Source organism: Phascolarctos cinereus, unplaced genomic scaffold (genome assembly GCF_003287225.1).
Source record: "Phascolarctos cinereus isolate Bilbo 61053 unplaced genomic scaffold, phaCin_HiC Scaffold_2;HRSCAF=192, whole genome shotgun sequence".
NCBI lineage: Eukaryota > Metazoa > Chordata > Mammalia > Diprotodontia > Phascolarctidae > Phascolarctos > Phascolarctos cinereus.
Genome location: NW_027555625.1, coordinates 256,139,410 through 256,163,382, shown reverse-complemented (window position 1 = coordinate 256,163,382; position 23,973 = coordinate 256,139,410). Strand labels below are relative to the sequence as shown.

Genomic DNA, 23,973 nt, shown 5'->3' with positions numbered 1-23,973 from the left:
GATATGCAACTATTTTCAGAGGAAGAGATCCAGGTTATCAAATTAAAGCAACTTTGAGGTTCTATTCCACTCTCATCAGATTGGCAAAGCTAACAAGAAAAAAATGAAAATAACAAATATTGAAGGGGCTATGGCAAAATTAGGTACATTAATGGACTATAGGGGGAACTGTCAATAGGTCTAGCCATTATGGAAAGAAGTATGGAACTGTGCCCCCAAAAGTTACTAAATTTAGTGTCAGTGATATCATTACTAGATCTATATTCCAAGAGATCAAATAAAGAGGAAAATATTTGAAAATAGCAGCTTTTTTTTATGACATCAAAGAATCAGAACCTGAGTGGAGGTGCCCATCGGTTAGGGACAGGTGTGAAGAACCTGCAGCCTCAAGGCCACATGTGGCCCTCTAGGTCCTCAGTGAGGCCCTTTGACTGAATCCAAACTTCATAGAACAAACCCCCTTAATAAAAAGATTTGCTCTGTAAAACTTGGACTCAATCAAAAGGCCGCTCCCAAGGACCTGGAAGGCCTCATGTGGCCTTGAGGCTGCAGACTCCCCATCCCTGAGGGAATGGCTGAATAAATTGTGTTGTAATCATGTAATGGGATGCTATAGTGCTATAAGAAATGGTGACGGTAATAGTTTTAGAGAAACCTGGGAAGACTTGTATGAATTGGCCCAGGAAAATTCAAGAGAAAATTTTGTATAGCAATAGCAACATTGTAAAGATAATGTTGCAATGTCAGCATTGGTTTCACTCTCACATACCCTTCTGACTCACTGATTCAGGCAGGGCAGTTGGAACACTTTTTGTCCCAATTGCTACTTCAAGGCTCTCCTTCTACCTTGGTTATTCCATAAACTCTGCTTTCAGGTTCATACAATTTGGGTTTACCATGGATTCAAGTTTCTGTTAATTATTATTTCCCAACCTCCAAGATACTCTTTTTTTTTCCCTCAAGGTACTCTCCAATGAATTCAGTGCCTAACTCAAGGTCTTTCCTGCTTCCCAAATACCTGTCCTAGGGAACTTCAAAATACATATTTCCTAAAACATCCTAACCTTGTATTCTTAAACTTATTCATTTCACATGACCTACTCCTCCATCTCACCTCAGCTACAGAGAGAGCTTACCATTGCCTACAGGTGTTCTACTTTCATGTTATTAAACTCTGAAATTCCCTTATCTTATCACAATTTGATGATGCCCTTCATCCTCACCAAACCCCCAAACCTTTCACTCCTCAGTTCTTTCTCCTACCACCACACTTGCACTGAGTATACTTTCTTCCCTTCCCCATCCTGATGACTTGTTTAAACCAGTTTAACTCTACAGTGTCCTCTTCCCTTGAGTCCCTTACCCCCTTGTCAACATTCTTGCCCTGCCAAGTTTCAGCTTTGGATTACCAAGACCAACTGATGTCTTCACCGCAACTCATATACCACTGAACAAAGCTGTAGAAAATCATGGAACTACATTGACTGTGTCCACCACAAATTTATGTTACATAATCGCAAAATGGCCCTTACTTTCTGTAAAGCAATCCTTTTGTGTCTTCTTGATTGATTCATCATTGCACTCTCTAAACACCTTTTCCAAACACTTTCTTTCCTCTTCAAACATTACATAGTTGTCTCTTCCCTTCACCCTCTAAACTGAGAACTTGCCTCATATTTCACTGAAAAAAAAAACACTCGGCCAAGAGCTCTCTCTTATCCTTTTTTTATCATCTCCCATAATCCATGTTTCCTGCCACCATCTCCTCCTTGACCTCTATCTCACATGAATAGGTGACCTTTTTCCTTGCCAAGGTAAATCCTTCTATATGCACAAGTGATTTCATTCCATCCCCTCTTTTTCCCATCCCATCTTTTCAAGCACATTTCTCCTTCTATCATCCCTATTCCCTCACTAATCTTCAATCTTTCCTTATTTACTAGTGGCTTCCCTAATGCCTACACACACAGCCAGATCTTCATTGTCCTCAAAAATACCCTCACTAGATACGTGAATCTCTGCTCACTATCTTCCTGTATCTTTCCTCCCTTTTGTGACTAAAATCTTGAGAAGGCCATTTACAATTTGTGCCTCTATTTCCTTTCCTGTCATGCTCTTTTTAATTCTCTGCAGCCTGATTTCCTTCTATCCTAATAATTCAACTAAAACTGATCTTTCCAAGTTATTGGTTATTGGACATTTCAAACTGGATATCCTTTAGATATCTTAAACTTATCACGTCCAAAATTAAACTGACTCTATTCTCAAAAAAAAAAGAAAGAAAGAAACCTTTCCTCTTCCTAACACTTTACTATCACTGTCAAGGTTAACGCCATCCTCCAGGTCACTGAGGCTTGAATCTAGTTGTCATCCTTGACTCCTCACTCTCTCTCAGGTCCCCCCCCCACATCCTATATGTTGCCAAATCTTGTCAATCCTCACTTTATAACAACTCTCATATATGTCCACTTCTCTTCTCTGACACTCTCACCACCCTGGTGCTGGTCTTCAGCACCTCATGCCTGGACTACTACAATAGCCTTCTCATTGGTTTCCCTGACTCACATCTTCCCACTCTAATCCATTTTCTACTCAGTTGTCAAGGTGTTATTCCTCAATTAGAGGTCTGATAATGTCACTCCCCTATTCAATAAACTCTGATGAACCCTTATTTCCTTCAGAATTAAATATAAAATCCTCTGTTTCACATTCAAAGACTTCATGACCTTTCCCTTTTCTATATTTTTCCATTCTTACACCTTACTCTCCTTCCCCAATCCCTCCACATGCTTTGCAACCCAGTGGAACTGGCCTTCTTGCTTTTCCTTCCACAAGACACTCCACGCATTTGCATTGTCTGTCCCCCTTACCTAGAATGTTCTCCCTCATCATCTCTGTCTCTTGGCTTCTTTAGTTTCTCTCAAGACCTAAATAAAATCTAACCTTCTACAAGAAGCCTTTCCCTGAGTTTGACATCTCTGCTCTGGAAATCTCTAAAGAGCACCTGCCTTAAGCATGTTCCAGAGCGTAGTCCTCTGCAAAAGCAAAGACACATATGAATGCATTTGCCAAAAGCATTTCCTGCAATGGAGCTCACTAGTTGAACAATAGTTTAAGTAATTAGATATGGTCTGCTAAGAAGTTAATGTAAGACCACTTCAAAGGAAAAGAAAGAACTAGAAAAAAGAGAAGGGTTTGGAATGTAGAGGATGGAGGGACAGTGTAGTGTAGAGTCAAACCCCATTCTTGCTACCTTTTTTTGTGGAATGATGATTCAAATTTTATCAAGTCCTATGTCCTGGACAAATTCCTTATAATGCTGCATGGTTCTGGTTTCTCATCTGCATTTGAACCCACAGAGAGAGTTCAGCATTAATTACTGTTAGGTTGCACAACACTTCCCTGATACCTGTCCCTGTCACTTTCTACTGTGAAAGTCCCTAGGTTTTGCTCCTTGGTAAGTTAAATGGTAGCTTGAAGGAACTCCAGGGGAGAGCTGAGAGATAATTGAGTAGTTCAGCACCTTATCTTCAGCCAACCAATGATTTTTTCCTCCTCTCACTGCAAACACTCCCCAAACCTTCATCTCTACAGAAACAACAAAAAAGCCTATATAAATTTCTTAATTAAGCACTAAAATAAAATAGCCCTAATACTACCAAATATCCAGAACTGTGATGGAGAAAAGGGGTAGATTATACGTGAAGACATATGCGCGTGCCTGTCTTCCTTCTATTTCTCCTGCTTTGTTCACAGCAGGCTCTGCCCCTTGATGACGATCAACTAAGGAGAACCTAAGTCAGTGTCTACAACCTGGGAATGTGATTGCCTAGCAATACCCATGTTCCCATCATACCTCTAGCTAACAAAGCTTTAAGGTAATTCATGGAATCCATTGACTACTGTACAGAGCTTCAATTTATATTAAACATAAAATTGATCCTTTCCTGCTACTTCCAGAGATGCTAAATTTGGGAATACTTTTAAGTCACAGGTTCTCCAAGTGAGCAGAGTCTAATAGAAACCTCCACATCCACCCTCTGTTCTCTTACTGGGATTCACAGCATCACATATTACTTACCCACAAGTTTGGGCATTTTGCTATCCTTGTTGTAGAGACTACTTTAATAGAAAATAATCCAATAATTTTTCACAGATGTCTTTTCTATGTACCCCAGTCTATATAGGAGCAGTGAGAAGATGCACTTTCAGCATGTTTAATCATCTTTTAAAAATACCAATTGGAAAAAGACTGGGGCAGATGGAAATCTCACTCTGGCAGGAGTTGTACTATTCCTAGTAAGTAACCAGCATCCAAGAACCATGAGCCATAATTATTTGAATCATTTAGCAAGACAACCTTGTATCTCACAGGGAACCTCTCTAATGTACTCTTCGTGTAATACTGTATATGAAGGAATCTTAAAATCAAAGTAGTAAATGTTTGAAGGGACCTTAAGAACCAATCTAACCCCTCATCTTATAATTGGGTAAACTGAGGCCAAGAAATATTAATCAATTTATACAAATTCAGAGAGGTAGTATTTCATAGCGAACAGAGAACCAGCCTCAGAGTCAGAAAGACTTGAGTCCAAGACTTATCTTTGATACATCCTGGCTATAGGTCCCTGAGGAAGTTACTTAACATTTCAATGTCCCAGTCAAATAAGACTTGACCCAAACCTATAGACAACTAAGACCATAAATAGGAAAACTAGTGTTAATCTGCATTGATAGAAGAAATTTCTTCCCTAGTAGCTCCCAGTACAAATGAAATCACAGGTCTAGTCTAAGATTCCATGAAGAGTTATTAGCCAAAATAGTAGGTTTCTGTTTGTGCCTTAGGCAAAGAGCATGTGCAACCTGAACTTTGTCTTTGCCTCAATAAAAAGCACAATTCTCTAAGCACTAGAGTTGGTTAGTAACTTTATTGAATAAGTAGATGAAGACAGTACCTCAAATGAGATTGCAAGAGTGGGATGCAACTGAAACAACTCAACAAGAAGTCAGATGGGACAGCAAGGTGGCATCAGTGGATAAAGCATTGGGCCTGGAGTCAGGAAAACCTGAGTTCAAATCTGACCTCAGATACTGACTAGCTTTGGGACCCTGGGCAAGTCACTTAACCTTTGTCTGCCTCAGTTCCTCATATACAAAATGAACTAAAGAAGGAAATGGCAAAACACTTTATTATCTTTGCCAAGAAAACCCCAAATAAGGTATGAAGAGTTGAACAGAACTGAAAAGAATGAATAACACAATCCCCAGTACATATATGGAATAATTCAGTCCTAGCATTAATAAACTTGTGAGGAATATTAAGTTTATTTTTAGCATCTCTCCAACTTTTTTTTTTGATGAGGCAATCGGGGTCAAGTGATTTGCCCAGGTTCACACATCTAGTAAGTGTCAAGTGTCAGAGGCCAGATTTGAACTCAGGTCCTCCTGACTCCAAGGCCAGAGCTCTAACCATTGAACCACCTAGCTGTCCCTCTCCCACTTTCATGTGACTCTAATCCCAAGCTCCCAGGCAGACAATTCTGTAGGTGTGCCCCAAATGGCATATCTCCTCCTCACCTCCAGAAGCATTCTAGATGTTCACCATATTGTTGTGTCAATGAACCCTATTGTTTCCCACATTTCTAGGTAATATTGCTGCTGTTGTTCTCAAAGAGGACATCACTGTGCTAGAGTCAAGTTTTAGTATGTCCGACTGTGGCTGATCAGACCACTACAAGCTCAAGCTCAGAATATTCTATCACAGGTCAGGCACAAATAGTCCATGTGAACCTTTGGGGTGGATTCTCTAAGTCTGCATATCTTGCATTTCTCTTGAGCTATTCCAATTCTGCTTTGCTTATAGAGCTCAGAACCTTTTCTAATGTAGGCACACCATGCTAAGCAGTCCTATGCTAGTGTGTCTCATGTCGCACAATCAATTCCAAAGTTCTTAAGAGAAACCTTGAGAGTGTCCTTGTATCATTTCTTCTTACCACCACGTGAACATTTGCCCTGTGTGAGCTCTCCATAAAATTGTCTTTTTGGCAAGCATACATTTTGCATTCGGACAATGTGGCCAGCCCATTGGAGTTGCGCTCTCTGAAGCAGAGTTTGAATGCTTGGCAGTTTAGTTTGAGAAAGGACCTCAATGTCTGTTATCTTGTCCTGCCAGGTGATCTTCAGAATCTTCCTAAGACAATTTGAATGGAAGCGATGCAGTTTCCTAGCATGTTACTGGTGGAATCTCCAGGTTTCACAGGCATACAACACTGAAGTCAGCACAACAGCTCTGTAGATCTTCAATTTGGTAGTCTAATACATCTTCTCTGCCATACTTTCCTTCAGAGCCACCCAAAGACTAAGCTAGCTCTGGCAATGTGTGCATCAACCTCATTATCAACGTGAGTGGAGGAAGTGTTGGTACATGATTTTCTGTTTGCAGATGATTATGCACTCAATGCAGCCTCTGAAGCTGAGATGCAATAAAGTACGGATCAATTCTCTGCTGCTTGTGCTAATTTTGGCCTAACAATTAACACCAAGAAAACACAGGTGCTCCAGCAGCCACCACCACACCACCCATATGTAGAACCTTGAGTTACAGCAAATGGAGAAGTTTTGAATGCTGTGGATAAGTTCACTTACCTTGGTTGTGTATTTTCCAGGGATGCACACATTGATAATGAGGTTGATACATGCATATAAATCCTAAGAATAGGCTTCAAGAGACAACTTTTACCCAGTGAAGTATCTAATGTTGAGAATCATAGGGCCTAGAGTTGAACATGAGGAGAGAGATTAGGAAAGGGCATATGTAGTTTCTTAAGTCAAACCATAAGAACAACTGTCTATCCTACCTATGCCTCCTCAGAGTCTCCAGCCAAGTGATTTAGTCAGTCATTTCTGGAGAAGGATAAATCCATTAGTCAAAGAAAACAGCCAAACTTCTGTATGACATCAATTAAACCAAGCTTTTGGAATCCAGAACTGCACTGAAGTATTGGTTCTCAGACTTTGCTTGAACCTAACAGGCCAGCTGCATAGAAGTTTGTCCCTAGATTGGCATTCCTTATTTCAGAAATTTCATTTGAGTCATTTACCCATGTTGTATTTGCCAGAAATATCTGTTTTTTCTAAAGTTGTGTTAATCACTTCACACTTGCCATTCACTCTGGAAAAGAGAATGTGCATGAATGATTTTGCTAAAAAAAAAAACCCAAGAATAGAAATTGGTATATCAATACAATAAAAGATGTTTTATTCCCTGTTGACAGCCTTCTGACTCAGGCAAGAGCAAGAGAGTGTCCATGAACAGATAAGAATCTCAATTTCTAATTAAACTCAATAATTTTTAAAAAAAATTCTGAGTTTTCTCATCCATCTATTGAACCTAAACATTGTCTGGATTAATCTATAGAATGGGAACCATAGAAAACCATGATCTCCAAAGAATCAAAATCACAAGTGACCGCAAAAGAAATGAAGAGAGAAGCATGATAGTATGAAATATGGTAGGTAATAGGCTGTATAACCTAGGATAACTTGCAGTGCAGAGGCATATGTAGAGGAATTGAGAAATTTAAAAGAGTTCTGAGACCATGTAGAGACTAGTAGTTAATAACTAAGAAAGTCATCCAGTAGATGAGAAGGAAACATTTCATCTTTTGGTTCTAAATATACATTATCTCCATAATCAAAAATTTAAAAAAAAAACTACAACCAAAATGTGTGATCAGATAGGGTGAACAGGGAATGTAGAGTAATTGACTCTAGCTGTGGTGTCAGGACAGGGACAGCACAGAAGAAGCAGGACAATTCTAAGCAGGCTCTTTACTCAATGGTAAATTTGACCTCTACATCACCACCAATAAGGTGGGTAAAGGTCTCATCCTCAGGAAATTCTTTTCTCCCATAATGGGCTTTACATAATATGTGCCCTTGAGAAAAATTGTGATTTGTAGCTAGGGTTTCAGGATTGAAAATGAAAGATTAGCTTGTCTCTTTCCTCCACAAATTTCTTCCATTAAAGCCTCCTGCTTTCATCCTCCATCTCTGAACATAATCCCAACTCTAAGAGGAAAATAAAATTAGCCAGTACCTCAGACATCACTGTTGACCTGGTAGCAGAACCTCAAATTACAACCTTAGGAAGGTGAAGTAGCTTATAGAACACAACCCTATAAAGTTGCAGCTAATGTTTCATGGCCAAAAAGAAGAAGCAGATATTTGTCATTTATTTTCCAAACCGAATCCCTGCAGATAGTGTCTGAATCATTTGAGACCCAATTCTAATTGAGAGCATGACTTGTTCTGAATGGCCATTGGTAGGGATAAAATTAGCAGGATCATAGATCCAATCTCCAATTCACTCTAGACAAAGTAAATAGAAGAAAAGTGAGAGAACAGTTAAATCTTTGACATGACATCTACTTCCTACATTGGCTTCCCTCACAGACTCAATGCAAGATTTTTCTAGTTGATTCTATAGACCTAAAATTGTTGTCATTTGTAGGCCAAACATGGCACAGGGATCCAGGACAGGCTGAAAAGGCCTCACAGGAGCCTTAGGCTTGAAACGACAGGCTAGCATTCATCCTTCCAATTTATAACAACACTCTCAAGTAGCCTAACCTCCAGTGGTTCAGATTCAGAAAATGGAGCATGATTGGCATGAAAGATGGAAAATAGGCTTAACCCAATGATTAGAAACAGGGTTTTCATCTTCACAGACATTTGCAAGATATTCTTCTCAATCACTTGGTTAAGGAAGTTAGCTAGAATGTCTGTTTCCTTCTCCTGACATCTGCTCCTTTATATTCCTGGGCCCAATGTGGCATTGAAGACTGATGATCCTTATGCACACAGCCCAACTAATCATATAATTGGCCATTTGCAGAAAAGGAATGGGTGAAATACCATATTATTATTTTTGGAAGCATCTTATCTTTGTGAATTTTGAATGACTTCATTAAAATCCATCCAATAAATCAACAAGATCTATTTTACTGCCTACATCCACCATGAATTCTAATAATTGATTCATTTTCTGTTGGGAAGGAAATTATTATCAGAATAGGAAATTTTCAAAGGTTCTTTACTCTAAACAATGAAGTGGCTTTATTTCAATTTCAACACTCCCTATCTCCACCCCCTCACTTTTGCTGGCACATTTTGCAAGGTTTTTCAGGTGTATTAGGTAATACTAGACTTTTGTGTATGATACTGTAGAAAAAAAAACGCAGGACAAGGCAGCTGTCAGAATCTGGGTTTGATACCCAGTTGTGCTACTCACTCTACCTTAGACAACACTCTAATTTGTGGAGGGTTTTTTACTTTCTCTAAATATTGTAACATCTCTCTCTTACATCAGCTCTGGAAGATTAACAAAACTTATATCAACATCCCCCTATGATGCAAAAGGAAATAAAATGGAAGCACCTAATGGCCAAATGACTTGGCTAGTGTCACTCAGAAAGTGACAGATCTGGAGACAAAGTTCAGGCCTCCTGGGCTCAACACCACAGCCCATCAAAAAAAAATCTTAAATATAAAGTTGTCATCTTTCTCGGACATCTCAGTTGGGTAAGCCTGTCTACCTGAAAAGCTGAGTGAATCTAACTTTATTAGGGGGAGAGAGAAGGATTGGACTGATTCTATTAATTATAACAATGGCATCTTTGTGAAAAGAGGGCAGCCTTTCCTGCAAGTCATTTCCATCCAACACAATTCTCCAGATAAACATGGGGTGAACACAGATTATGATGCTTGGATAAACTGATTTTACAACCATTAAAAAGATGACAGGGAATTATAAGCCTTGCCCAGCCCCAGGAGGGGAAGTCTGGCAGAGAGGTGGCCTTGCAGGCCTGATTTACCATTTGATAGCTGTGTTCTTCTAGAGCAAGGAAGAAAAATATGGATATAGTCATCTCTAATCAATTTTAGATGTTATAGGTAGCATACGAACCACCAATGGAATAATCACTGAGACAATCAGTTCTAATCAGACTATAGACCATGTGGTTAGTATAGTTAGAGTCTGTGGGATTTTTATAGAAAAGTAGGAGAGTAAGCTTTCCTACAAATACACCAAACAAGGCTCATCAGAACCCAGGGATCTTTGAACACACAAATCATGAGTAGGTTTGTAAAGAATAATCACAGGGATGGGGAGAATTCTTTTAGTTTCAGGGACTGCATTCATTAATCATTAATTAATTTATTATTAATTAAATTATTATTAATCATTCTAGCTTTTCCCAACAACCTGTACTCCTTCTTCCTCCAAGGGAAACTACTCTGATCTAACTCTGAATCAGTAATGTATACAAATTCCCAATGACCCAAAGCAGCTTTTGACTTGAGGAAAGGGAACTGCCCAGATTATCTTTCAAGTAAACAGAAGTTGTATATGTATATTTAGGCCAAGTTAAAAGAACTTGCCATATCTAGCCTGGAGAAGAGACTAGTAGGATTGACATCTGGCTTGACTAGTCTTACTGACTGTTCACATATGTGTCTTTAATGAGTGTTTCTTGATATTTAGTAAAAGGGTTGTTTCATTTTTAACTTTTTTTTCCCCTGATTCATTCTCTCCAGATCCAGACTGTGCCTTTGGTGACAGTGTATACATGGCCTAATATAGAAGTGATGGTTAGAAAAATACAAAATTGGACATGGAAGTGAACTGCAAATGTAGAAAGAATGAAGGATAAGAGATGAGTAGCCTGACTGCTGCACTGATACCCAAGAAATATGAGGTGATTGTGAGGAAGACCTCCAACATCATGAGTAGATTTTATGTTTAGAGTATCAGAGAAGAGAGACAAGAGACATGCAGGGTGAGAGGGCTTCAGTGGTTTATTGTTATAGTTATTTAGTCATTTCAGTCATATCCAACTCTTCTTGACCTCATTTGGAGTTTTCATGGCAGAGATACTTGTTTCCAGCACATTTTACACATGAAGAAACAGAGGCAAACAGGGTTAAGTGACTTGTCTAGGGTCACAAAGTGGCTTAGGCTGGATTTGAAGTCAAGAAGATGAGTTTTCCTGACTCTAAACCTGGCACTCTATCCACTGTACTATCTAGCTACCCTCAATGGTTTGTAATAGACAAAAAATGGAGAGAAAACCCAAATCTAAGAGATTACAGATCATCTGAAATTTTAAAGGTTACTCAATGTTCTTTAGAAGCTATCTTGAATTGATAATTCATTTTGAATTTGTAGTCAACTAACAACCTTAAGTCTTCTCCATGAAATAAATGTATTTGCTCTACTTGGACCTCCACTGCTTCCAACATGATCATTTATTCAGAATGATCACAAGAACGTTCCTCGAATGAACTGCCTCGAATTTAATCTCTACTTTTGTTGATCTATCTTCTTGAAACACCATCACTCATATCCTCTATCACACCAACGCTAAGGCACCAATAAAAGAGGGAAGTTCAAGAGCTCTTCATACAAGGATTTAGATGGTACAGAAAAAACATAGGTGGACACTTTTCTTAGTAGAACCAATGACCAGAAAAAGAGAAGGCAGGAAAAAAAAGGTATTAATAGAGGTGGGAAGATCAGTTTCAGAGTCTGGTAGGTTAAAGGGAAGAAAGTCAAACTAGAAAATGGGAAAATTAGAAATTAGGAGCCTAATCAAATTATCTGTTCAACAAGGTGTAAGGAATCCATGAGGTCTAGACAAGCTATGGTCAAATGTACATTAGAATAATGTATGGCCTTTAAAGGAGAAACATCATTCCATTGACCTGGTCTCCTTCCTTTCTGGGAAAGGGAGAAGGTGCTATTGCATCACTTTAAGTATCATGGAAGTTCTCCAGCCTCCCACAAGAAGAGGAGGAAGGATATTCCATCATAAACAAGTCTCCTTCCTTGCCTTTGAGAAAAGGGGATAAGATATCATTCCAACACACTACTGTCTTTAATTTCTAGTGAGGGGAAATGATTCTACTCCATTGCGCTGGTCTTCAGCCTCCATGGAGAAGAAAAGAAACTGCATTGCATCACACCACGTTTCTTGCCTGGTCAACAGCCTTCCCCAGAAAGAAGGAATGCCATTCTATAGTCCCATTTTCCTGCCTTTTTGGTGAGTGTAGAGGGATTTGTTCTATCACACCACATCTGTTTCCTGGTTTCCAGCCTCCTAGGGGAAGGGGAGGAATACCATCATATCACTCACCACTTTCCCACCTTTGGGGTAAGCAGAGAGGACACCATTCCATCAGGCGATCTCCTACCGCCTTCTAGAATAGGAAAAACACCATTCCACTGGGCAACAGATAAAGATAAAGATTTTATGGAACCTGGAAAGGCTTATATGCAATGATGCAGAGATATGGGCAGATTCAGGAGAACAATTTATACAATAAGAACAAGATTTTAAAGACAGTGTTACAATGGCAGTACCATTTGCACTTTTGCTCGTACCCTCTAACTCACTATTCTGGTGGGGGAGTTGGAATAATGCTTGCTCCTCATTGCTGTTTCAAGACTCTCCCTCTACCTCTATCATAAAGAAACTTCTCTTCCTTTCAGTTTCACTCAATCCACATTTCCCACTCAATCAATCTTTTGTTAGTTACTATCTACTAATATCCAACATACTCTCCTCAAGACACTCTCCTGAATAAGTTCAGTGCCTGGCCCACAATCTTTCTCTCTTTCTCAGCTCCTGCCCTTGTACTATGGTACTTTAGTATACACGTTGATATTGCATGAAACAGCCTAATCTCACAGTCCTTAATTTGGTTCATTTTACATAACCTAGTGATCTATTCCACCACAGGCACACACAAAGCAGGCCATACATTTAATTGTGCTATCACCTACAAATGCACTGCTTCCACATTTATGAATTCTTAAATCCCCTTACCTGAGCATAATCTCTTGTTAATCCATCTCTGCCTTAAAAACCGTACCACTGTTCTTCATCTTTACCAGTACGTCCAATCTCTCTACCTCTTGGTTCTTTCCCAAGTCATCACCTTTCCATCACCTATATTCTCCTCTCTTCCACATTTTGATTCCTTGGTGAACCATTCCAATTCTACACTGAGGTTGCCTATCTTGCCCTGACAAGCCTCTGCTTTTAATAACTCCCAATATCTGTTGCCTTCCTTCCTATATGTGTGTTTCTGAAATAAGCTGGAGAAAAGCATGAAATTGTGCTGACTGGGTCCATTACAAATATATACTATATATCCTCATTTGGGCCTGTGCTACAGCAACTAATCCTTTTACACCTTCCTAATTAACTCACTAATCTACTCCCCACAATGATTCTTGCTCTTTTCAAATGTTTCCATCACTCTTCAGACCTTGTTCCACCTTATCCCACACTCTCAGCTGAGAACTTTGTCTTATATTTTACTGAAAAATTGAAGCTATTAACCAAGCACTGCCTCTTCTCACTCCTCGTCACACACATGCCTTCTGCCATGATTTTCTTCATTCCTATTCCACATGAATAGATGACCTTTCTCCTTGCCAAAGAAAATCCTTCTATGTGCATGAGTGATCCCATTCCATCACAACCCCTTCAGCAGATTGCCCTTCTCTATCATACCCAATCTTTCACATCATTCTCTTGGTCTACTACTGTCTGCTTCCCTGCTGCCTACAAATGTGTCCATTTGCCTCATCCACCAAAAACTTGTTACTTGACCCACCCATTCCTATAGGTATCATCACATATCATTCCTTCCTTTTATTACACAAATCCTTATAAAATATATCTACTATAGGTGCCTTCACTTCCTTTCCTATTCATCTCTTCTTAATTATCTAAAGTCTGGTTTCCAATCTCATTATTCAATTAAAATTGCTCTATCTAAAGATACCAATTTTTTTCCTTCATACTCTTTTCTCTCCAGGTTTTCATGGCACTACTCTTCCCTTCCCTACCTTCAAAATTTCCCAGTTTCTGTCAAGGGCACTACAATTCTCCCTGTCACTCAGGCTGACAACCCTGGATTGAGATCATCCAACACATAGGAGCTAATGAGGTAAAAGAGAAAATAGGCTAGGACAGGAGACTTTAGGGATACTTAGGTAAAGTGGCATGACATGGATGAAAAGCCAACAAAGACTGAAAAGGAACAGTTGAATAGGTAGGAGGAGAACCAGAAGAAGATGGTGATCAATAGTGTCAACAGCTACAGAGAGTTCAAGAAGAATGAGAACTGGAAAAAGACCATAAGGAAGTGGAAGCTATAAGTGAATTAATCTATTTATTACAAAATTGAGCTGCCTCAAAGAAAAGCAAGACACTTTTTGATAAGAGCAGGGGAGGAAGAGTTGCTAGGAAAGAGAAAACTAGCCATTTTTGCACTAAGAATGAGCAAGACAACACATTCCCAGGAGAAAACAGTACAAAATACAAAATAAAATTCAGTTGAAAATGAGAAGATGGTCCATGGAGAGCTATTCGAAGCTCTCCTAAGAAGAGATGAAGGAGACAGAGAAGCAAGGAGATAAGGAAGAAACACATCCTCCTGAGTTATTGTTTGGAACAATTATGGTTATAAATTTGTTGTGAAACTTAGCTGATCCTCCACTGCTAAGGGTTTCAAGTGCTCAGCCTTGGAGCCATGAAACATAAAATCAATTGCTATAATTACTGCTATGTTCAACATTACAAAGAAAAGATGGATTATACTTTCATTTTTCAGGCAGCTATTTGAGTATTGCATATATAGAATGTTTGACTACACAATATAGAAAGCATAAGTTCCTCTCAACTTTTGGAAATCCATAGACTTCCACTCAAATGTACCTGATTTACTTATCACCCACTTCTTATTCATTGTCTCCAAGAAAATTTTAAAAACAGAGGGAGACTGAGTCAAGAATGATTGCTCTATACATTTATTTTGCTTTGAAGAAAATACTAAAAGTTGAGGGAAGAGGTTAAGGGCCAAAGGAAGAAGTTTATGCAGCAGCAGGCCCTGGGAGCAGCTTGTAAATAAAGGATTAGACTGGGATTTCCTGGACAGCATTGATTCTGAGGTTGAAGAGGATCATCTTCTCCTAGAAAACATCAAAGAGAGAGGCAGTGATGAGTCCCTTGGATTGCACAAAGGGGCAGAAGTGACAGTTTCCAATGAACTAGCAGAACTTTGCCCATGGTGCCAGAGGTTCAGAAAAAGGCACCATTATAGACGATAAAGAGCAAAGGATTAGAGTCAGAGGGAATGGTTTCCCACTTGGTCTTCACTGCTACTGAAGAGATCATTTCTGTGATCTCTCTAGGGTCATTTACAACAACCGAAAAATAAGCAGGCTGAACTAGAAGAAAAGTTCTAAAACTAGAAGCCTTTAAACTGAGAAAGGGAGAGGCCATTGCTGAGTAAGAACTTACCATGTGCAAAGCCATGGACAGGGTGGTTTCAATTTCCTGAAAATTTGTGTTCCGATAAACTTTTTGTACAACTGAATCATGTATTTGAGAGAGTATAAGAGACACCTTGGAGAAACTTGGAGGGGAAGAATAAACAACAATTTCATCACCACCTTCAAATACATTAAATCGTGATTATTATTACTGTTATTGTTATTATTATAAGATTCTAGATTTAAAACTTGAAGAGATAATAGGAGTGATATAATCCAACCCCACTCACTTTACATAAGAGGAACCTAGGGCCAGAAAGGTTAAGGGACTTTGTCAAGGTCAAACAGGTAGTTGAAACTACTGACTCCACAATTATCACTCCTCACATTTTAGCCAGTTATTCTCTCCTTCCACTAAGAATCAAATCAGAGGCAATAGTCTCAAAAAGAAGTACCTGGTGATAGATGGAAATGTACCAAAACATTTCTTATATACAGGAAGACAAAAAATTAGACAGAAATCCAAAGGAGGCTAAAACCTATTTGAGATAGGTAAAACAAGCTGATCCCTCTGACATGATTTGGCTGTTCACTTTCCTGTAGTTAAACTGGACCAAGTAGATGCTTAAATCCAAGGTGAAGTGTAGGAGTTTAGATTATTCTGGAAGATTATTTAGAAATCTTTAAAGAATATGTACCTTTATTATGTTCCGGGATGCAAGCTTCTGCAGAAACAAAGACATATGTGAGTGGTTTTGCCAAAATTACTTCCTACTTAGAGTTCAAACAATTATACAAGGTCTCCTAAGAAATTAGTGATTAATAGCATCAAAGGGAAGGGAAGAACAAGAAAAGAAGGGAAAGGAAAGGTTTGGAGTTCAGAGCATAGAAGAACAGGGCACAGCAAAGTGGAGCCAATTCCATTCTAATTACCAGATTGTTTGGGTATGCTGACCTTTGCTTCATTAAATCCTTTAAGGCTGACAAACTTGGTATACTCCTCAAAGGCTAGTGGGTTCTCTTCTGCATCTGGACCTGAAGAGAGAGGGCAGAATGAATAACTGTTCATTTTGACTCAATCCTTCTCTGGTGCCTGTTTCTATAGTAGTCACCTCCTGGTGAAAGTCCTTGGGTTTTGCCCCATATTTAGTTAAACTGCCAGCACAAAGGGAGATGAGAGAACTAAGTGTGGGTGATCAGTTCAGCCCCCTTATCTTCAACAATTAAATGCTCTTCTGTCCCACAGTAAGCACTTCCCAAACCTACCTCTACAGAAAACCCACCTATATCTCCTAATCATGCACTAAAACAAAGTTGCTCTAATGCCCCCAGAAGCAGGATGGAAGAAAGAGAGAAAGTATGAAGACACCCTGTCTTCTTCCTCCTGCTGCTTTGTTCAAAGCATCATTTTGCCTTCTACAGACTCGTTAAAGAGCAGTTCAGTCAGTATTGGCAGCTTGGGAATGTGATTAGTAAGCAATGCCTCTGTTGCCATCAAACCTCCAAATAGCAAAAATTTTGAGGGATTTCATGGAATCCACTGGATATTTTATTGGGCTTTGTTTTGTATCAAAATGGATTTCCTCCTGCTACTTCTAGAGATGCCAAATCTGGGAATGTCAGAAAAGCAGCAGGAATCCAGGTGAGCAGTTTCTAACACCTGCTCCATAACTTAACATTCTTCTCTTGGAGGGATACACAGAATCCCATGTTACTTACCCAGAAGTCTGGCGAATCTTATTTGCACGTCATGTATCTTGCCTTGACAAAGGAGAATCCAATGATCCCTCACAGATGTCTATTGTATTAGTGCCTGGCTTTTGCCCCCATCTGTGGAGATGGTGAGGAGATATACCTTTAGCATCCCTAATCCTCTTGTAAAATCTGTTGGGAGGAGACTACAGTGAGCTTAAGATCTCACTGTGCCGGGAATGACCCAGACCTAGTGAGCAGCAGTATCCAAGAATCAAGAAAAAGAGTTGGGTGCCCCATGAGCAGGATAACTTCTCCTTGAATCTGATATGGTACCTTTCTAATGCACTTATCATGTAATACTGTATATTAAAGAAGCCTAGGACTAAAGGTATAAAAATTTCAAGAAACCTAAAAGAAAAAAAAAGTTTAACTCTGAATTTTACAGATAAGGAACTGAGGCCAAGAAAGTAATTAATTTGTCCTACTTTAGAGGGATAGTGTGTTATAATGAACAGAGAAACAAGCTTGGAGTTTATTGGTCCTAAGTTCAAGTCTCACCTCTGACATATACAACCAAGGTTACCATGAGCAAGTCATTTAATTCTCAATACACTGAAGAAACTCTCAGAGACTATAACTTGAAGAATAGGAGCTGATCTGTCTTGATAGAGGAAGTTTCCTTTCTGGAAGTTCCTGATACCAATGAAATCATAAGTCAGGTCCAAAGTGACAAAGAAAACAAGAATAAATAGTTGCCTATATTTGTGCCTTTGGCAAGAATCACATTGAACTTGAATTTTGTCCCTCCCTCAACAAATAGTACAGTGCTCTACACACTGGAATTGGTTAATACATATTTTGGAATGAGGGCAGCACCGGCATAAAGTCAGGGTCTTGCCTCTGGGAAATGATTCAAGTTCAGTTCTTCCCAGTATATAAGTGGAAAAGTCTATTTTGAAAAATAGTGATGCAGATGGCTTATTTTTTGAATCGGTCCCTTCTTTATAGGTCTCTAATCCCAAGAACGCAAGCAAGTAACTGCTACAGCGCCCCATCTTTGCATGTCTTGCCTTTCCCCCCAGGAAACATTCTGGAGGGCCATCATATCAATATTTTAATGAACCCTATGGTGCCACACGTTTTTCTAGATGACTTATGAATCTCAAGAATAGCACCTAAGACAAAACTTTTGCCCTTTTAAGTATCTATTGTTGGGGAAAAGTTAAAGAAGTGTTCTGGTGATTTCCAATAGCAAATTATAAGAGTAGATGCTTAACCTGAATTTGCTACCTCAAACCCTCACATCCAGGTATTTAGTCAGTCATATATGCAGACAAACCCTCTCACCAATTCAGTCCATGCCATGGAAAAAGCATGTAAATTCACTAGATATTGTCAAGAAAATCCAGCCGTTGACTGTAAGAATAAAGGAAAGTCTCAAGGCCCAATCTTTGCTTGGGCCTGACAGACCACCTCTAAAGAGGCCAGATCTCCAGCTGGAATACCTTTAGTATGGAATGTTTGATTCACTTACACACAAAAAATAGCCCAGACTTGTTTGTTTTCTCTAATTTCAATTTAATCTCTTCTCACATTCCATTCTGGCTGGAAAACAGAATGAATGTGAATGGTTTTGCTGGAGACAACAACAGGAAGAGAAGTTTATATGTCATTGAAATCAGGAAAGGTGATTTGATAACTTCACTCCTGACGCAGTTTTCAATGTGGCAAGCACAAGAGAATGTCCAGAAGCAGATTAGCATTACAGCCTGTGATCTGATTGTTCTCACTCATAGAAAAGAATCTTGTGACTTAGCATTCATCTTTTGAATATTGAACATTCTCTGGGTCAATCTGTACAGCTGGAGATCAAGGAATACCATGCTCTCTAAAAATCCAAACCCAAGTGACCCCAAAGGATATGAAGAGAGATGCATGGTATGAGTAGGCTGCAGTATATAACATAGGATAACTTGTATCATGAACTACATGAAACAAAGGCTTCCACAGGGAAATAAGGAAAGTTTAGAGGAGGCCTGAGGCCATGTGGGGACTAGCAGATAAACTGTGAATCAGAAAAAAATTAGTCAGTGAGTACATTGTAAGCATTTCACCCATTGCTGGGAAAGTAAGCCTAAACTTCATATACATATATATTTGTGCATGTGTATATGTACATATATACAAGTATGTATGTGTGTAAATACATACTTTAACAATAACTTTCACCTAATCCTTTTGAGACTCTAACCTTAATTTTAACACAGTATGTATACTGTGTGTGGTCAGATTAGATATGCAGAGGACAGCAAGTAATAAGCTTTAGCCACGGCCCTAAAGTAGGAGAGATAAAGATGAAGCAGGCTGATAGGACAATTATGGGCAGTCTATTTACTTGATGGTAAATTTGGCCCGCAGATTACCATCACTAAGGTGAGTGATTGTCCCAACTGTTACTTCATTAAGCTCCTTCTTCCCATGAAATTCATTGTCTGCCACAATGGCCTTTACAAAGTATACCCTACAGGAATTGTGATATGTAGCTAGAACTTGAAAGAGGAAAATGGAGTGCATAATGGGACCCAACCTCTCATAAACATCTCCTAATCATCTGGATCTTCATCATACTCTTGGAACAGAATCTCAACTCCACAGCAAAAATCACGCAGAAGCCAGGGACCACCATGAACCTGGTGGCAACATACAAAAAAATACAGTTTTGAGGAAAGAAGTAATTAGGTAGAAGTGAACTAGCCTTGAGAATCCAAATCTGTGAAGCTAGCCCAATTTTGATGTGGCCCAAATGGAAGCAGACATTTGGCATTGAAATGCCAAACTGAATCCACGAAGAAAGTAACTGAATCCTTGGAGATCCAACTCCACTCAGTGCTCTGAATGGTCATTATCAAGGATAAAATTAACTGAATCATATCCCCCATTTTCAGTTCATTCTGGACAGAGTCAATTAAAGCAAGAGAATAATGAAATTCTTGACTTGGAATCTACTTCCTGCACTGACTTTCACCCATACTCAATTCGAGATTTTCTAATGGAATTTATAGCACTAAAATTGCAGTACATTGCAGGATGAGAACGTTACAGGACTACCGACTCAGGTTAAAAACAGCCCAGTGGGGCCTAAATTTTTAAATGACAGCCTTTTGCTAGCATACTTCTAATCAACAAGATCTTCCAATGAAGTCTCACCCCAACTCATTCTTCAGAAGAGGATGACACCTGAGCTTGGAAGATAGAGAACAAGCTTAGTGCCATGGTGAGGAAAAGGACCTTCATCTTCTCAGATGTTCACAGGTCTTTACCTTCAGCCATTCACTCAACGAAACTGGTTAGAATGTGTGTATCGCTCTCCTAACATCTTTCTCTATGAATATATCCTGAGATCAATGTGGCATTGAAAACTGTTATCTTTTTTGCACAGTCTTCTAGTAAGTCTTACAATAGGTCATTGGAGGGTAAGGGAAAGGTGAAATAACATACTAGTGTTTTTGAAAGTCCTATGCCTTTCTTCATTTTGAATGACTACTCATTCTAATCATCCAAATAATCAATTAGATCTAATTTTTGAGCTTCTGCATCCTCCATCAGTTCTAAGAATTGACCCATTTACTGTTGGGAAGGAGATGGTTATCAGAATAGGAAGTAATTCAAAGATTCTTTGAGCAACAAAGAGAAAATCAGTGGCTTCAGTCCAACCCCACCCCCTCATTTTTGCTGGCACATTTTATAAAGTTTCTCATGTGCACTGAAGACCTCCCTCTAGTTCTGTCTCCATGATGTAGTTAAAACACACACACACACACACACACACACACACACACACACACACACACCCTAGACAAAGCAACAGTCAGAAAATCTGGGTTTGAATGTCAATTCTTCTACTCATTCCACCTGGAACAAGGTTCTTCTTATCTCAATTAGAAAGGGCTCTTAACTTCCAACACTTTCACAACAGATCTGTGAAGTCAACAAATTATATATCATGATCCCCATGATAGAGGCGCAAAAGAACTAAATGACTTCCCAGGCATCACAAAGAATGAAAGAACTAGAGCCAAAGTCCAGGTCTCCTACTGTCTGAGACTTTCATTTAACCCAGGTTGTTTGGATTGATTTTGTTGGTCAAAGAAAAGCTGGCAGTCTAGTATTTGGGTTAAATTTTGCTGGTCAAAGTGAAGTTCTCTGGGATATTGAATCATGTATGTTTAACTTCTTTAAAAGTAATACATCATTTTTTGCAGGTCACTCAGTAACAACTTCACTTATGTGAAGTTTCCTAAGAAACCATATTTTTTCTTCAAACATAACTGACTACTGATCAGTTACCCTATCTATTCGTAATTTTACCATGAAATACCAATCAATAAACATTAAGTGCCTACTTCATGCCAGCCATTGTGCTAACCATTAAGCAAAACCAATACAGTTCCCATCCTCAATGTGTTTCCATTCAATTAAGGAAACATCATGTATGGGGTATATTATATATATATATATATATATATATATATATATATATATACACACATATATATATATATACATATATATGTATATATATACATATATATACATATATACATATATACATATATACATATATACATATATACATATATACATATATACATATATACATATATACATATATACATATATACACATATATATGAAATAACTAAGAGGTAATTTAAGAGGCAGGGAAAGCATTAAATGCTAGTCAGATAAGGAAAACCCCATGTTTGAAGTGGTTTTTGAAGCATGAAATCCCTAAAGGTTTCAGTAAATGACCCCTGCCAACTGCTCCCTTTCTCTCTATGGTCACCAATTGGCTCCAGTACATATTTTCCTGGATTTTTTTCAGACTTGCTAGAATGGTAGGTGAATCAGCCAAATGATGTAAACATTGGAAACTTTTACTTCAGCTACACATATGTCAATGTCTCCTAGGTTATCCTTCTGGTCAAAATGGGTTCTGTGATAATTTTAAATATTCACAAGTAGCTTATCACATTTGTAAATGACATGAAACTTGTGGGGCTTCCTAACACAAAGAATAGTTTAGGATCCTAAAGGATCCAAACTGCTTAGAATGATGGGCCATACTAAGGGAAAATACTTGGATTGAAAAAGTCAGCTTCACCAGAGAGGGTGAGAAATTTTGTACAATAGTTCATGTGAAAACAAATCAGTGACTCTATGCACTTTCCAATTCAACATGAGGCAACATTGTGACCTACCTTAAAAATTAATACAATTCTAAGCTCTTTTCTATAATAGTCATGATTTCAAGAATAAGAGAGAGTGTATTCATGTTCTGCCATGCCCTAGTCAAATGTCATCTGGATTAGCGTGTTCAGTTCTGAGTGCTACCTAACCATGATAGGCTATGGCACAAGAAGAAGGCTACCAACACAGTGAAGAGACACAAAAATATGACAAACAAGAATCAGCTTAAAGAAATGCCATGTTTAGCCTGAAGTTATGATAATATAAGAGTAATCTTCATGTACTTGAAGGGATCTGATATGGGAGAGGGTTGAATTCGGAAAAATAAGTGTTTCAAGGAAGCAGATTTTGACTGGATTTGAGGAAAAACTTTCTAACAATTCTAACCATCCAAAAGTGGAATGAGCTGCCTGGGGAGACAATGGATACCCCAGATAGATAGATAGATAGATAGATAGATAGATAGATAGATAGATAGATAGATAGATAGATAGATAGATAGATAGATATAGATATAGATATCTGTTATTTGTCTATGTGTCTTAGACACAAAACACTCATCTCAGAAATTCCATAAAAAGATGTATCCCATTCAACCACTTCTCATCTTAACCTGGATTCATTCATTTGTTTGTAAACTTTCCTTAGAAGCTTTTCAATTTCATGCAACCAAATGGAATAGATTAGGCACACTATGTACAGGAGTAAATGAGCACAGAAACCTAATGTTTGATAAACCCAAAGATCTCAGCTATTGAGGCAAGAACTCATTATTTGACAAAAACTGCTGGAAGAACTGGAATACAGTCTGGCTGAAACTAGGCATAGTTCAACATCTCACACTATATGCCAAGACAAACTCAAAATATTATATTATTTGGACTTAAAGGGTTATATCAAAATCAATTTAATGGAGCATGGAAAAAATTATCTTTCAGATCTACGGATACAGAAAGAGTTCATGACCAAACATGAATAATTTTCATTACTTGAAATTAAAAATTACTTGCACAAACAAAACCCATGCAGTCAAAATTAGAAAGAAAGAAGCTGGTTGAAAAATTTACAGCAAGTTTCTCTAATAAAAGTCTCATTTCTCATATTTATAGAGAACTGAGTCAAATTTACAAAAATAAATCATTTCTCAAATGATAATGGTCAAAGGATATGAACAATCAGTTTTCAGAAGAAAAAAATCATTGATATCAATAGTCATGTAAAATTGCTCTAATAATTAGGACAATATGAATTAAAACAGCTCTTAGATACTACCATATGCCCATCAAATTGGTTAAGATGACAGAAAAGGAAAATGACAAATGCCAAAGGAGATATGAGAAAATAAGTACACTAATGCCCTAGAAGTATCTCTGAAAATAGCTACACAAAACCCCTGAAGCTTGGGACAGTGTGTGCTCCATCCTAGAAGCAGAGCCCTACCTTAAAAAAGAGTTAAAAGTCAAGTAATAGGCTAGGAAAATGAGCAAACAATGGGGAAAAAACTCTGACTATAGAAAGTTATTATGGTGAAAAGGAACATCAAAACACATACTCAGAAGAAGACAACAAAGCCAAAACTCCTACATCCAAAGCCCTCAAGAAAAAATATGAATGGGTCTCAGGCCATAGAAGAGCTCAGAAAGGATTTTGAAAATCAAGTAAGAGAGGTAGAGGAAAAA

The 23,973-nt window shown here is 38.4% G+C and overlaps 1 pseudogene; it reads right to left on the bottom strand.

Moving 5' to 3' along the window:
* Nucleotides 1-3,009: 3,009 nt before the first annotated feature.
* On the bottom strand, nucleotides 3,010-20,338 carry LOC110205111 (late lactation protein B-like; annotated as a pseudogene).
* Between the last annotated feature and the right edge of the window lie 3,635 nt (nucleotides 20,339-23,973).